Source organism: Mya arenaria, chromosome 8 (genome assembly GCF_026914265.1).
Source record: "Mya arenaria isolate MELC-2E11 chromosome 8, ASM2691426v1".
In the NCBI taxonomy this organism is placed as follows: domain Eukaryota; kingdom Metazoa; phylum Mollusca; class Bivalvia; order Myida; family Myidae; genus Mya; species Mya arenaria.
The window spans coordinates 67,884,172-67,897,022 of NC_069129.1; positions in this window are offsets into that span (position 1 = coordinate 67,884,172).

Below are 12,851 nucleotides of genomic sequence, written 5' to 3' on the forward strand. Positions count from 1 at the left end.
GTAGTTAAACAAAGTAAAGACAGCATATAATAAGTTTAGAAATCATTCAATCTTAAAAGGAAGTAGTATTCCGATTCCGGACATTGTCGATATTCATGGTACACCTTCCTTTATTACTGCACAAGTACCGTGGGATAATCAACTGGCACATTTTTATATGTAATTTACCTCGGTGCCAAAAATCCCCACGTGCCTCTGAGACAAAAAGTACATCTGAAGAATTTATGTGTGCATCAACTGCATATGAATAAAGCTTTCACCAAGATATGGTTGTCATAATGTACGAATCATTCAAGGCATCAGTTTTAACAAGGTATCATAATTTGCTAATGGTAGCAAAACAATAGCCCATTATGTCTAAGTAAAATCGCAATAAACATTAGGCATATGTAATTACCCGATATCTAAACTTTGCTAGATCGGTCATAGACATTTCGTCAAGAACGTAACTCAAAATATAACAGGCACATTGCCTGCTGCCTAGAAAAGATAGAAATACGAAATAAAATGTCCATACAGAAAACATGGTGGAGGCGGCGGCGGTTAAGAAAGCGGGTTTGATTGACCCTTTAGAGAAAACTGTTATTTATTGAATTATATAAGGTTTAAACGCTCCTGGACAAAAGATATTTCTTCTTGTTACTTACAGGTTTTCTAAAATGTGTATATAAACAACTTAAAGGGACTGTGTCACAGATTGGCACCAAAAAAGTTTTTTTTCTGTAACGAATCTCAGGACGATTATCTAATAGAATGTGTTACGCTTTGATATCATAATTGTAAAAAAAAAGTACCAAAATGTACAACAAATTGTGTCGGAGACCGGGTTCGAACCCGCGTCGCCAAATTTGAAGTCCAGCGTCTTATTCACTGAGCTACAAAGGCTTATTCTAATCGGGTGACATAATTAAGCTATACACCTACCACGGTAACATCACGCGATAACACCGACTAGCCAATCACGCATAAGGAATGAATTCTACCTGGTAGACATACCCAGTAAACTTTTTTAATGGAAAATACGAATGACTGCTAAACTGAAATAAATTGTAAACTATGTGGTACTTCAGTTAGTAAGTTTCAATGCCTTGTACACATCGATGCCAAGTTTATGTCAGTTTTTGACAATTTTCTTTTTTTTTTCGCTATTTTATCATACGTGAGACAGCCCCTTTAAGGTGACGCTAAACTCAATCTTGGTCGAACATGAAAATACGGCAAATCTTTAATAACTCCTTTATATGTTTTTAGAGTCTAGTCCATCAATGTATAAGCATATTTTATATGAGTTCAAACCTGTTCTGAAAGCTAACAACAATAAACTTAGAATAAAGCTTAGGCAAATCGTCAAAAGGTGATATTGCAACATATCAATATAAGCAAACAACAATATAAGCAAACATTATGATCGCAATTTTATGAAAACAAAGTCAGGTTTAATAATCAAAAAAATCTGGATTCGTATTTCAGTGGAAACACAACAGAAAGGTATTTTTTGCCCCATTTATATATTATTTGTTAAAAAATACCACCTATAGGGATAACACTTACTTTCAGCACAAATGTACACAAATGATGTTAAATTTACATCTAAACGTATTGTGTTCAACATTAAGTTAGGTAAAAAACCCACACAGGAGTCGAATTTGTTATCTCTTCACATTTTGACTATCAATATCACTCGAATATATCGTTAGTTTTAATGATTCTCGAAGAGAATGTTGTGCATTCACATATCATTAATGTTAGTTGTGTTTTTTTCGGAATATCAATATAAAAGAGCTAGATCAAATAAGGCACTCATTTTGTGGAATCAAAATTAGGGAAAAAATGGTGTGGTGTGCAGTTCATGACCCTCGCTAGTAAAACGAAAGGAGGGTATTTGCAGCCATGCATTGCCGGTTGTATGTTCTAGAAAGCCTTTTGTTTCCCAATTCCTCAAGTGCCCTTTAAAATGAATAGCTACCGATGATAATATTGATGTATATTTGCAACAGACATCCTCACGCATTTTATTGTCTTGGTATTGTATCAGCGTATGAGATTTTATTTTTAGGAGAGCAAATTTAGGTTTAACAAAAGGTGTCTATTCTGAGGCTTACTAGAAAATCGGACTCAAGGCAGCTACGATACGCTTGGTTGTCTTCTAAGGCCATGACCGTGTATTGACAATAGGAAACCATTGTGTTTTTTGACTCAATGCAACTTGAATAAGGTAGGTTGTCTTTTTTATATAAGACCTAAATAGCCTGTACATTTCCATCCAACACAATTCGATTATGTAATCCAGGTTCATCGAATACAATTTTTTTGTATTTCTCGAAACTAGTTAAACGTTTTAACGCACTGGTTCTATTAGCGCGTCAATGTTTTGCTGGGATACTGTTAAACATAGCAAATATGACATTAACAGGTGACAGTGTAATTAAACTATAAGAGAGGAAGTCCATAATAATTAATGCCACTTTCATAACAGTATTTATCTTTTAACGTCCAGTAATATGTAAAAAGTGTTTCATTTCTTCCATATACCTCATTGAAACGAGGAACTGTTTAACATTATGATATATATATATATATATATATATATATATATATATATATATATATATATATATATATATATATATATATTCAAGAGTTGGGGGTTAAAATACAATTAGCCCAAACGTTGTATCAGTCATGTTATATTTCACTGACAGTCACAGTCCACGTAAACAACTATGAGTTAATCATGTTAAAGTTGTACGTGTACGTGTGTGTTCCTTTGTGCAAAACGTTTTTCGGGTATGTGAACAGTGTACAGGTCAAAAAAGCAGGTACAATTTTACGATGACATTGAGTCATGCGAGTATCAGCGAGCATACAAGTACAAGTCCTTAGAGAAATTTCACAGGCTGCTTTAAACTCATTTGCAATCTTTCCTTGTACGCGTAGCTTCACGTAAAAACACACATACACGTCGCGTTTTGCAACCTCTTTAATATTTTATTCTTAAGTAGACACCTGCCATTGTATGTCAGAAAGCTCTTGAAAATCTAAGAAAAACCCTTACAGTTTTAAAACTGTCGAGAAAAGGCATTTCCCGGTATTACCATGTAGTCTGCACTGTACCTAACTTCTTGGATCATTTAGGATAATATTTTAAACATAAAATTAATTTGGCAATATCAATTTGTTAATAAACATTTAGTCATAAAACATTCATAAGTATATCATTTATTGAATTTTGTATTGTACTCAAAGCTCAAACTTCAATACGGTTTAGGTGATTGCTTTAGAGACAATAAACCCCAAAATAAAAGTTGCGTTTTTTGTATCTTTCAAAGTGCATTAGACTCCACTACTCATATGTTAGAAAGAGGCTGGAATTGTGTCATTAAACAATGGGATATTTTCAAAGCAATTATTGTAAATCAAAATAGAAGAAACCGGCGATATAAAAGGTCCTCATTACAACAGGCAACATTTGCAAATTATGCAGGGTTGCAGTACAAAAGACATTAATCATATACCTGTAATAATTATTAATAAATATGAGGTTGACTTAGTGACACTGTGTGGTATTTGCGCATTCGAGCAGTAGGATATTGATGATCTGTGTTACAAAATTAAAAGTGATTCTAACTAACAACACAAAAGTTTAAATGGGTGTCATTGGATGTCATTGCAACCCAGATGTTCGACTTTACCAACCTCAAAATGATATTTTTACATGGTTGGGATTTCTGGGCACATTTGTCCGGGTTCATCTTTTCTCCATTTCATCAAAAATCAAGGTAAACGTCAATTGTACATGGTGTTGACTGGAGAGTAAACCTCACAAAATACGTTAATACATTTCATTCCGAGGATTGCAATAATTGCAAACGAAAAGTCATTGTTGTTAATGGCTCATGCAAACGACGCACATATTTAGGTTTGGTGTAAACCTGGGCGAAAAATTGTTTGTTCAGTGTGTATGTGTTTCTTGGTCGAACAGTGCCATTTTACATGTTCACAATCCATTCGTAATTAAAACTGCAGTTTTTGTTTCTCTGTGTTTGTCCGTTAGGTATTGGTTGCTTTAAAATATACTTTGTAAGTGTTGTAATTGTAATATTGTATATTGCAATACAGTGTTACGTTACTGGGTGTGCCTGTAGCTGGTGTACATTACAGACGATGGGAACAAAATCAGAACTATTATTTGAAGTCAAATAAAAACAGATTCGTATCGAAATAAATATACTTTGTATATCATGCCAGTCTTAGCTGAGGGTTTTTACGACATACCAGAAAAGGTGGGCAACCGAGGGATGTGTATTTGCTTTTAATGCTCCCTCAAATGGAATGTACGTGATGCGCGCTGTCTATCATTTTAAAGGAAAACCTGATAGGCATATTATTTTTATAGAGTAAATTCGGAAGGTACAGATCCAGACACCGTCAAATTCAATTTTCGGTTTTGTCATAATGATAAGGTACTCGTCTACATTATTGGTGAAACATCTACAAGAAAAATATTGGAAGAAGCTAGACGCACCTATATCACACATATGGTATAATTAGTTAGCCAAAGCAGTAGTGAAACTTTTCGAGCTTGGCACAACTTGGTCAACTGCTCTCTCGCCAATGATCATGTAAACACATTGGCATTTGCAATTGGTAGCGTTTCCTTAGATAGGGCATATAACCATTTCGTGGGAAAGGTTACAAAATTCGAAGCTCTCCTTTTATTGGCCTATTTCTGCCGCTAATTGCGTTTCTTTATCAACAATAGGCAGTAATGCACCAGGATCGAATACAATTTATCGCATATACCTACTGTAAAAGTAACAAAATTAAACACGTATTTTCTCAAATGCTATTTTTATGTTATTGTTTACATATATATATTATCAGACAAGAATGTTTCCCCGTATTTAGTACACTTATTCTACATTCCTGAGCGTTTGCATGTTCGAAGCCACGTTTGGTGTTTCTGCATGTAGGTTTCAAAAACATTGTTTTCAACGAAGAAACTTGACTGTCCATGTTGTATACACGTTAGAGAGAGAACGCACCTTGGGGTTTGAACCCTTGTCCCATGAACTCCTTGTATGAATATGGTAAGGGAGTTCGGGGGCTCATGGCTAATTTTAGTCTAAAATGGTACATTTTCGTGTAATTTATACATTTCTTTTCCACTATTTTCACATGAAATGTTCACTTGGCGACTCCCCTCCTCCCATGGGCTGGTACTCAATATTGGTCTTAATTGGATCTAAGAACAAAGTAGCTAATCGGATTACTTGTTATTAAAAACTGAACAGTAGAGCGAATGAAGTCAATGATTTATGACCACAAGATTGACTCAAGTTGAATATTGAATACCGCCACTGGATCGCTAGTTGCTTATATTTGGTACATCATTATCTGAACAAATACGTGTTGTCTGGTTGAAATAACGAACACCTCAAGCAACATTCTCTTCTTATATGTGCCGTACACAAATAAAAATGACATACTCAGGCAAAATGTATACGCCTACGGTTATTCTACAAATCTTCACGACTGTAGAAAAGCACTTAGTGGCTCCAGGATTAATTTATCTACGGAATAAATGACCTGTCTCCATCAGTGTCATTAAGATAACAGTACATCTGTCAAACACAAAACTCTTTAACTGTCCTTTTATCGGATTATTCGTGGCCATTTAAAATAGATAAGGAAAAACAGTCGCTTGTTTACATAGTGTGGAATCAAAATACAACACTACTATTACTTTACAAGGTTCATAGTGGCCTTTCAAGTCGAACTTTAGATAAACCAAATCATGCAAAATTGACCGCCTTTAATTTTCTATTTTTCTAAAATAGCGATTGAATAATTTGAAATATTTAGACATAATCACTTAACAATTCTAAAGACAATTTTCTGTGTTCCGAGCACCGCCCACGCTAATCAGCTATAGCATATGTTTTCACACAGAAAGCAAATACCGGTAATTCAGAAACATTTTTTATAAATGCTTATGGTAAAATTATTGTGTCACATAGTTGTTACAAATAATAAGTAAAATATACTAACATATTAATCATAACGTCTTAATCAAACGGTGAGAAACAGTAAGATTTAAATGTCAAGAAACTGGCTATTTATGTGCGTTGCATTGTAATGAACAATTTAAACATCAACAGATCGTATTGTTTCAAATATGTGTGTTTGATAATAAAAGTATGTCATTTATGTTTAATGTTATATTTGAGTTTTACGATTTATTTATCTTAAATATTGCAGCACGGACGATAATATATATAATAATGAAATATGATACATATTCTAGCCGTTAATTTTCACACAGACATGGTACATGGTTGAATTTTCGTAAACCGATTTTTTGTTACTTATAAATCAGTTAATCCAAAGTCAGACAGTTTGGTAAGATATTAAACAGATGGTATAACATCTGATCTATGTACCAGCATTTGTTGTTGTTTTTATAAGTTTGTACGGACGCAATTGTTCAACAATTCAACTTCAAGAAATCGATCGAAAATGATAACTAACACTATACTTTCACTTCATTGTTTGAAGTGGTAAAACCACTTTTGTAATATCACTAATAAACATATTTCACCTAAAAGCATGACAGAAAAATGTATTTAATTGAGCACCTGCACATTTTATTGCTCTAATGTCAATTGTCGTTCTAATGTGTGGCATCCCCTTTAAAAGCAGTGTGATCTTAAACACAACGTTAATAAATGTTGAAACGATATTTTAGTTTTTTAGTTCTCAAAAACTATTTAAATCTCCAAGTATTGTATTCATTAGTCGTCGTTTTTAGACAATGTCTTTAATCCCGTCTATGACGATAAGGCCTTCATTAGTGTGTCTTCAAAATATGTCAATTAAGGATTGATGGCATTTTTAGGTTTATGCAGTACGAACGCACAAGAGCTAGCGAGCATATAACACGCTTGGAAATTCGCTCGCTTACTTATAAAATAACTTAACTTTCTCGTTTGTAGCTAGCATTAATTACATTAACAATGTTCATAAAACGTTAATGCTTTGTTGAAATACAGGTACTGAATTAATGTTTTGTGAAGTCTTAACTCTGCATCCAATGCCGTGTTTTTGCGTTTATTATGATTATAATACAATGAAGAATTGACAGCGTTCTTTGTGCAATATTAACTACAATTGTTCTTGTTAATAATGAAGCAATCAACTTATCTAATAGCTATCAAATATGAGCCATGATTTATGTGTTGTATATAAAATGGACGTTTTAATGTTAGAAGCTAATGTTGGGTCGTTTCCTCTTCTTAGTTGTTATTTATTTCAGGCGTTCGGGTGTCGGTAGTTTATCCGACAATGCAAGGTTATAGTCTTTAGATTTATGAGTCTTTATTTCTGGGATTAGGGCCAAGATCGATCCTCTTATAAGTTTATGTTTTGTGCTACCGAAAGATCTCTTACCCACAAACTTTTATCTATAAATGTCCATTCACAAAATTCACTTTTTGTATTGCTTTTGTAGCAGAACTCATATGTACCATGATACTGCATATAAATAGTTTGTGGTAAGGCACCTCTCCTGGAATGTATGACTCTTAGAATATCAATAAAAACGGAATTACACTCTCACATTACTATAGATGAAGATACAAAGGTCAGGAATAGAGCAATCAAACTCAAATGAAACGTCAAGGTCACTTAAACTGAACAACAATGACAATCTCAACGGCCAATTGCGTTCCAAAATCCTATGCAGTAACATCCCTTGATTAGCAGTGGATCTTTGCCACCACGTAGGAAAATAGCTTGACTCTAGCTGCATTTTCATTAAGTTTCATTAAATCTGCGTTTTAAAATTGAAGAAAACTCACAGAACTCCTGTTACATATTATCGACCACTACAACATAAGCTATAAACTATTGTACTGCAATATTTACTTATTCCATTAAAACAACAAATTATCATCTTGTGGACACAGGATTACTGGCAAGGGTGTACTGGGTGATGAAATTATGTAGCGCATTCAATGGGGAGATAATGAATTTTCAGTACGAAATCCAGTATAGGCTTTGCTACGACAAAATGTCATACCGCATGTTCAATATCATTAAAGGGCATCAAAAACAGCTGAATGATCCGTTTCCATACGTAGTAGATTAATATGTCATTGATGCTTCACGCAGTCTCAGTGTTAAACTCTGTACGACATGAATAATGCGGTAAACAATTGGAACTAGTTCTATCGCTACTGGACTTGATAGTGTAACACCATTCCGTTTCGTTTAGTTAGTCCCAAGACATCTTGATATAGACAAAGATTCTTGTCGGAAGTTACTTCTACAATAATTCGATTTCGACGATGCACTACAAGTTACCCTTTTTGAATACAATGATGTAATGATCACTTTATACTTTTTACTTTTAATAATGTAGTGATTTTTTAAAATATATATTTATTTATTAATTATATATATTAAACATATACATGTGTAAGTATTCAATATATATGAGGCTAGAGTGCACCACGATGCCAACGAACGCATTATTCTGAAGTCAAATAAACGGGGAAGGAATTTATATGTATATTACACTCTCATATGAAAACAGCTTTGTCAAGAAATGCTTGACATTATGCACTTATCGTTCACTATTCATTACCAAGGCATCATCAGTTGCCAATGATTGCTAAACAGAAGCCCATTATATCTTAATACAATTGCATTAATAAACTGCAAATGTAACATACCAATAAACACTTTGAAAGGTCGATCAGACCTTACGTTAGCAGCGAACTCAAACAATTACAAGTTAGGTGTTAAAAATCCACACTGACATTATGGTGCAGGAACAGGACAGGTATCCGGGAAGAAATGTCATCTAAGAATTTTTATTTATTAAGAACGTTAAGATTCCATCGACAGTTTGGCATTGAAGCTTTGAATACTCCTAGGTAATTCCTGTTTATTCGTTTACTGACTTTGAAGCATGCCATACAGCCTCATAGAAACCGGTTTTGTAGAATTGTAGAGTAAATGTGGAAAAATAAACTGCTTGATATAAGAGTTTTGTTACAGAGAACACTTTGCATAAAAACGTAATATTCATTTAATTGAGATTTTATTTGGAAGATCTACGTACAATTGTAAGATCAGAGAGAGCACCTGTGGTTACGGCATCAGAACGTAATATAACAAAACTCTACTTTTCAATTTATTATACACGTTATTGTCCCTCACGAGAGCAAGATTCGGTGAAAGGATATAGATGTTTTGATGCTGTTGATGCCGTTAAAATAAAAGTAGTTGCAATAGGTCTCAATACAATGTCACGTATATTCAGGTATGTAGACAACCTGGCATTGAGTCTAAAATAAACCCTTTTCGTAACAATAGTCGAACACAATACTCTTTGGGGACAACTTACGTTTTCATTGATGTATTACAGTTTACGAAATAGAGCACATGAACTCAATTGCAACCTACAAGAAGACAATATAGCTAATCGTTGATACCTTGGTTTTTAGAAAAACTCTTGTTTTCGACATGCGCACTTTAGTCAAATACTAAGAAGACCACCTTCATCGCTTAAGTCCGAAATGCACTTCGTACAAGGCAATCTAAACCAAAATTCTAAAACCTGGCTGAACGTAGCTGCCTCAAGTCCATAATACACTCGTTCCTTTACATACTCTTACACCATACAACACACTTACCTCCATGGCCATACACTTAACAGATAAGCTACCCTTTCCCAGTTGCAATGAGTCCGCTTTTATATGAAATAAAGTATATAACCAAAATAAACCGGTATTGTAGCCTGACGGTCGCGAAATTCCCTGTTCAATAAATGATTGATAGAAAATATATTGCACAAATTAAACATGTCGGATTTGTCAGGTGTGCACAGGGACATGCGCTATTACATGCCTGATAAATGTATGGAATAATTACGTAATGAATGCAGAATCATTACAGATTCCATAGGTTTGTCTCTATTGTTAAGCATCATAGGTGGCCATCGTGTTCATTTGAGGCATTTTGGTGTATGAACGCATTTTATTTTCATTGTAAGTCTTCTTTTCATTGTTTTTCCTTGTGAGCCTTAGTACTTCAGTGCCGGTATTAGTATTTTTTTAAACTTTACTTAGTTGTCTTCGACTGTTTGAAATGCTATTTATTGGGTATAACGTGACCTTCCAATTTTACAATACTAAGTGAATGGTGCGTAGGCAGTGACCAAAACACTCATAGGTTGATGATTGATGCTCTTTACGAATCACAATAATGGACAATGAAGCACAAGCTGTCTATATCCTTTGTACGAACCATACACTGAATAACATACAAACGGCAACACGTGCTCGCGCCAATTGCTCTCGTGAAGGACAATAACGTGTGTAATAAACTGAACAGTATACTTTTGTTATTCTAGTTCTGATGCCGTAACCACAGGTGCTTTCTTTGATGTTGAAGTTTTACGTAAATCTTTCAAATAGAACTTCAATTAACTGAATATTATGCTTTCATTAACAGTGTTCTATGTTACAAAATATTCATATCAAGCAGTTTATTTCGCCACATTAACTAAATTCTAGAAAACCAGTTTTGTGAGGCTGTTTTGTCATGCTTCAATGCCGGTGAACAAGAGAACTGCCTTTTGACCAATGGCATTCAAAGCTTCGATGGAATATTAACATTCTTAATTGATATTTTTTCTTTAAAGACATTTCTCCTTGGAAACCTGTTTCCTCCACCGTGATGTCAGTGTGGACTTTTAACACCTAACTTGTAATTGTTTGAGTTCGTTGTTCACGTAAGGTTTGTGACCGAACTTTCCAAGTGTTAATTGGTAAATTACATTTGCCAGTTTATTAATGCGATTTTATTAAGACATAATGGGCTTTTGTTTAGCAATCATTGGCAACTGCTGATGCCTTGTTAATGCTTAGTGAAGGATAAGTGCATAATGTCAAGCATTTCTTGGCAAAGCTGTTTTTATTTGAGAGTGCATACACATTAATTCTTTCCCCCGTTTGTTTAACTTCAGAATAATGCGTGTGTTGACATAGTGGTGCACTGTAGCTTCATATGTATTTATTACTTATAGGCATACATGTATTTGTTTAGTAGTTAGTAAAACGTATAAAGTGACTTTTAATTATTGTAAGTGAAATGTAAGACAAGTAACTTGCAGTACATCGTCGATTATCAAATTATTGTTAAATAGCTTCCGACAGAAACTTTTTCAGAAGAGAAGGAGGTAGTGATGGAATATGTTCCAATAGAGTACTGCTTGATTAATATCGTACAGAAAATAACATTAAGACTGCGTGGAGCATCACGGACATTGTAACCTAATACGCTCGGAAACATATCATTCAGCAGCCAATTGTATAAAAGTTGGTTAAATTTAACCGTTGGTTAAAGTTGTCCAGCGGTTAACTTTAACCAAGTTGGCCATTTTATCCAAACCGTTTATCCGTTTGTATAAAGGCAGAAAATGCGGCGGCTAAGTTAACCAACTTGGACAACTTTAACCTAACCAAAACTTCATAAAAATACCCACAATGCACTGGTAAACAAGGTTCCGGTCAGTGCGTGTTTACCGCATTTTTCTGTTAACATCATAGACTTGTTTGGCATATACAACGACATTACGAAAAGGTTGTTGAATTTTAATGAAAAAATACCCATCAAATCCATTACACATCCAATATCCATTAAGTAGCGTAAACATGTACCTATTATTTTAATATACACCAATATATAGGGCTTATGGTGTACCTTTGAAAATGAAAATGACAAATGAAAATCTAATATATGATGGTACAGTAGTACCAATTTAATAAAATCGCACTTACCTGTTTCAAGTGCATATTTCCTCTTTATAGAATTTTGTGCATCGGCAGATTTAATGACAAACTTCATTCCAGCATATTAAAATGGTAACTATTCAACCAAATACCTGAAAAAACTGTCAACAATGTATACGCTCCTTCTGTCAAAAATAGTTTGATAAATATTACACATGCAACATCTCAACGGATAAGCTCATTCCGGAAACAGGGGTATTTAACTTTTAATGTGCACAATATTGTTGATATTGCATCAAATAAAAATGCATGAGCATGCAAACATCATTCATATAAGCTTCTTTAATATACCGTAACAAGTTTTAAGTGAATACCAGTTGCCAATAAATTGTATTTGCTAACCCGAAATAAAAAGTGTCACTTTCATTAAAATGCAATGGCTTCGTCCATTTAAGTGTGTGTTTTTGTAGAAGATGCCATCTACGGAATGTATAGTCAGTTTCAACTTTGTCCTTGAAAAAATCAAATGAGTTTTGTATGGGGCCATTCCTTTTGATACTAATTTAATATATTTATCTTGGTTTTTATATGTTGACATTATATGTTATTCAAAGTTGACATTAAAACGTTTAGTTTTATATGTTATTCAAATTAGTATTATTATTCAAATTTAAACTCATTTATATGATAAGTGACTTTTGGTATCAGTATCAGTACAGAGAAATTATTAGTTTACAATTTAACCCTCTCAGCATAATACAATGTATTATTAATAACTTATTCTCTATATGGCCTTCGATAAACCATTGCGTGAATCCATTTCCACTTACCAGGACCACAAAATCAACAGACATGAAATATAATTTCTGTTCTTTATTTTCATAAAACTATGTAAATAAATTCAAAGTCAGTGTGTAACAACATACTCATGTATTTAAGATTAATAAAATCTTTAATGTTAGTGTTGAAGAGACATGCAAATTTATTTTACAAACAACAAGTCAATAAAACCACACTCTAGCAATAATGTATTTATTTTATCATATTTGT